The sequence below is a fragment of the Tachyglossus aculeatus genome, chromosome 1, assembly GCF_015852505.1.
Source record: "Tachyglossus aculeatus isolate mTacAcu1 chromosome 1, mTacAcu1.pri, whole genome shotgun sequence".
NCBI lineage: Eukaryota > Metazoa > Chordata > Mammalia > Monotremata > Tachyglossidae > Tachyglossus > Tachyglossus aculeatus.
In genome coordinates this window covers 57,946,592-57,951,430 of record NC_052066.1, presented here as the reverse complement: position 1 = coordinate 57,951,430, position 4,839 = coordinate 57,946,592, and the positions used below count along the sequence as shown (strand labels likewise).

The following is a 4,839-nucleotide window of genomic DNA, read 5'->3' as shown; positions in this document are numbered from 1 at the left end:
GTATCATTATTATTATTATTATTAGGCTTCCAGTCTCAATCCCCATTTTACAGGTGAGGTAACTGAGGCCCAGAGAAGTTAAGTGACTTATCCAAGGTCACAATGCAAAGCTCGCTCAGTGGTTCAACCGGGATTAGGACCCAGTCCTTCTGATTTCTAGGCCCAAATTCTACCCACTTGGCCATGATTAAGCCTAGTCGAATGTTCATTGCTCCCCTCTCAGGGTGGCACCTGGAGACTTTCCAGTAGTCTACCAGTCATGACTACAGGAGGGAGAGTCAAGCAGAGGAATACCCATTCCATTCCTAGTTTGGACAGTGGCTATTGAGTGGAAGGCAATCTGCTACAAGTCAAAACTCACCTGTGCTGGGCAGCAGTGGTATGGGAAAGTGTTGAAGGTTGAGACTCGATTTACTGTGCGGAAGGAGGCAATGGTAAACCACTTCCATATTTTTACCAAGAAAACTCTCTGGATCCACTACCAGAACGATTGCAGATGGAAGTGGGGCATTCTGGGAGAGATGTGTGTATGGTGTCGCTATGGGCAGACCCGACTCGACAGCATAAGACAACAATGTTCATTGCATAGCAAATTTTAGAGGAAACTACTGGCCCAACGTGTGATCTCTTTTTAACTTCCTTGTGGACAAGGGTTGTGTATTTCAACTTTGTGTTATTGTACTCTCCCAACTGATTAATAGAGTGCTCTGTACCAAGTAAGCACTCAATAGATGCTATTGATTGATTGATTCTTTGCAGCAAAATAAGCTAGAATGCAGCTGTTTCAAAGTAGGATTATATGTTTGCAGTCACATCCTAGCAAGAAAGTCAATCTTCCTATCATTTAAAATGAAAACAGAGAAGACAACTTTGATAAAAATAGAAATAACTATTAGTTTTAGAGACGACATGGAATGAACTCAACTTTGAGAAACTCTGGCATTCATCTTCATCAAAGGCCTCTTGGAGGAGCTGTGCCTTCAGCAGTGTTTTGAAGGGGGAGAGAGGGATTGTCTGGCAGATTTGAGGAGGTTGGGCAGTCCAGCAAAATTGAGGCACAGGGAGAAGGTTAGCACCAGAGGACAGAAGTGTGCAGGCTGGATTGTAGGAGAGAAGGAAGGCGAGGTGGGAGGGGGCAAGGTGATGGAGAGCTTTAAAGCCAATAGTGAGTAGTTTTTGTTTGATATGGAGATGGACAGCCAGCCAGTGGAGATTTTTGAGGAGGGGGGTGACATGCCCTGCGCATTTCTGTAGAAAGATAATCCAGGCAGCAAAGTGAAGCATGGACTGGAGTGTGGAGAGGCAGGAGGTTGGGATGTCAGAAAGGAGGCTGATGCAGTAATCCAGGAGGGATAGGATTAATGATTGTACTACTGTGGTAGCGGTTTGGATGGAGAGGAAAGGGCAGATCTCAGCGATGTTGTGAAGGTGAGACCGACAGGATTTGGTGATGGATTGGATATGTGTGTTGAATGAGAGAGCATAGTCAAGGATGTCACCGAGGTTGCTGGCTTGTGACATAGGAAGGATGTTTATGCCGTCAACATTGATGGGAAAGTTTGGGAGAGGACAGGGTTTGGGAGGGAAGATAAGGAACTCTGTTTTGAACATGTTAAGTTTGAGGTGGTGGGAGGACATCCAAGGAGAGATGTCCTGAAGGCAGGAGGAGATGCAAGCCTGGAGAGAGCGAGAGAGATCGGGGAGGAGATGTTGATTTTAGTATCATCCACATAGCAATGGTAGTTGAAACTGCGGGAGTGAATGAGTTCTCCAAGGGATTGAGTGTAGATGCAGAATAGAAGGGACCAAGATCTTCTAGACTGTGAGCCTGTTGTTGGGTAGGGACCATCTCTATATGTTGCCGTCTTGTACTTCCCAAGCACTTAGTATAGTGTTCTGCACACAGTAAGCACTCAATAAATACAATTGAATGCATGAATGAATAAACTGAACCTTGAGGGACTCCCACAGTTAGGGGAGGAGGGAGGAGGAGGAGCCCATGAAGGAGAATGAGAAAGAATGTCCAGAGGGATAAGAAAATGACTAGGAGAGGACAGAGCTGATCTCTGGGGATGGTCCGCAATGTTAAAGGTGCCTGAGAGTTCAAGGAGGATTAAGAAGCAGTAGGAGCCGTTGGATTTGGAGGTCATTGGAGACCTCTGAGAGGACGGTTTCAGTGGAATGGAGGAGCAGAAGCCTGGATTGGAGGGAGTCCAGGAGAGGAATTGGAGGCAGCGAGTGTAGATGACTTGCTCAAGGAGTTTGGAGAGGAAGGGTAAGAAGGAGATGGGGGTGATAACTTGAGGGAGCTGAGGGGTCAAGGGAGGGTTTTTTTTTAGGTTGGAGGAAACTTGGGCATGCTTGAAGGCAGTGCAGAAGAAGCCAATGGAGAGTGAATGGTTGAGGGTGGCTGTTAAGGAGGAAAGGGAAGAGAGTTTTTATAAGGTGCAAAGGAATGGGTTCTGATGTGCATGTGGACGGGACAGCATTTGAGAGGAGGCAGGAGATCTTTGAAGATACTGCTGGGAAGGATGGAAAAGTTGAAGGGGGGCTGGGAGGAGAAGGAATTGTGTAGGGGGCGGTGTGGTTTTGGGAAGTTCATACCTGATGGTGTTAAGTTTCTCAATAAAGTAGCTGGACAGATCATTGGGGGCAAGGGATGGAGGAAGCGGGAGGACAAGGGGCCTGAGGAGGGAGTTAACTGGCAAGGGTGATGGACATGGGTCTCAATCAGGGAAGAGAAATAGTTTTGTCGGGCAGAGGAGAGGGCAGAGTTAAGTCAAGAAAGGATAAACTTGCAGTGTACAAGCTCAGTCTGATGTTTAGATTTCTTCCAGCAGCGTTCTGTGGCTTGAGCATAAAAGTGAAGGGGGCAGACAGTTCAGGTGATCCAGGGCTGTGGGTTATTGTTTTGAAAGCGACTGAGGGATAGGAGAGCAAGTGAATTGAGTTGAGTAGAGAGGGTGGTGTTGAGATCATCTATTTGGTTATCGAGAGTGGGTAGATAGGGTATGGAGTCTATGTGGGGTGTGATGCGCTGAAAGAGATGGATGAGATTGAGAGATCGGAGGTCTCTGTGGGGGAATAATAGAGATTTATGGGGAGGAGGAGTGTGGGAGAGGAAGCAAGTGAGAAGGTTGTGATCAGAGAGGGGGATTTCAGAATTGGTAAGGGTAGAAATGTGTGGTGGTTAGATGATGAGTTGGAGTGTGTCTCCAAGTTGGTGGGTGGGAGAGGTGGGGTGGGGCAGCAAGTCAGCAGAGTTGAAGAGTGATAGAAGGCAAGGGGCAGAGGGGTCATTGGGTACATCTGCGTGGATATTAAGGTCTCCAAGGATTAAAGTGGGTATGGATAAAGAGAGAAGGAAAGGAGAGAAAAGGGTTAAAATATTTAAAGAAGTTGGAGGTGAGACCTGGGGGGCAGTAGAATGCAGCTACAAGAATCTGGAGAGGGTTGTAGAGGTGGATGATATGGGCTTCAGAGGAGGGGAAAGAAAGGGAAGGGGGAGGTGGGATGATGCAAAAGCAGCACTGGAGCTCAAGAAGGAAGCCGGCATCTCCTCCTTTCCCAGTGAATTTCAGGGTGTGGAAGAAAAAGAAGCCCTCACTGGAGAGAGACTCGGGGGAGAACCAGATTTCACTGATATCAGATTTCAGATTTCACCTCCACAACATAGCCAAGATCCACCCTTTCCTCTCCATTCAAAATGCTACCTTGCTTGTTCCATCTCTCATCCTATCCCGACTGAAACAGTGCATCAGCCTCCTTTCTGATCTCCCATCCTCCTGTCTCTTCCCACTTCAGCCTATACTTCAATCTGCTGCCTGGATTGTTTTTGTACAGAAAAGCACTGGGCATGTCACTCCCCTCCTCAGAAATCTCCAGTAGTTGCCTATCAACCTTTGAATCAAGCAAAAACTTCTTACTGTTGGCTTCAAAGCTCTCCATCACCTCTCCCCCTCCTACCTCACCTCCCTTCTCTCCTTCTACAGCCCACCCTGCACCCTCCGCTCCTCCGCCGCTAATCTCCTTACCGTGCCTTGTTCTCGCCTGTCCCGCCGTCGACCGCCGGCCCACGTCGTCCCCCTGGCTTGGAATGCCCTCCCTCTGCCCATCCGCCAAGCTAGCTCTCTTCCTCCCTTCAAGGCCCTACTGAGAGCTCACCTCCTCCAGGAGGCCTTCCCAGACTGAGCCCCAACTTTTCCTCTCCTCCTCCTCCCCTCCCCATCGCCCCCCTCCCTCCCTTTGCCATACCTCCTTCCCCTCCCCACAGCACTTGTGTATATATTGCTCTATTTATTTTATTAAGGGTGTGTATATAGCTATAATTCTATTTATTCTGATGGTATTGACACCTGTCTACTTGCTTTGTTTTGTTATCTGTCCCTCACTTCAAGACTGTGAGCCCATTGTTGGGTAGGGACCGTCTCTATATGTTGTTGATTTGTACTTCCCAAGTGCTTAGTACAGTACTCTGCACACAGTAAGTGCTCAATAAATATGATTGAATGAATGAATGATAGCGGGGATGACAAGGTCAAGCCTGAGGCATCACCTGGTCAAGAGATTGGCAAGAGAATTTCAGGGAAGAAAGGATTAGAAGAACAGCAAAACCTGGGATGGTAAAGTGGATTTGTCTCTATTTACCAGAAGATGCTGAGGCATTCTGATAAGATTTTGGCTCTTCTACCAGTAGTGAAAGTGTGGCCCACACCCCATTTGGTAGGTTAAATTTTCTCAGAAGAAACGTGGAGGAAAAAAAAAAACAACGAAACTGCTTCAGTTTGTCTAATTTGCTGTTCTGAACTGCCTTCTCCATCTTCACTCTCCTTGGACCCC

General features: G+C 47.4%; 1 non-coding gene across 1 annotated transcript; it reads left to right on the top strand.

The window, feature by feature from the left end:
• Positions 1 to 213: 213 nt before the first annotated feature.
• On the top strand, positions 214 to 351 carry LOC119938005. The gene has a single exon (XR_005454323.1). It is a non-coding gene; the product is annotated as a small nucleolar RNA SNORA7 (small nucleolar RNA).
• Positions 352 to 4,839: the final 4,488 nt, after the last annotated feature.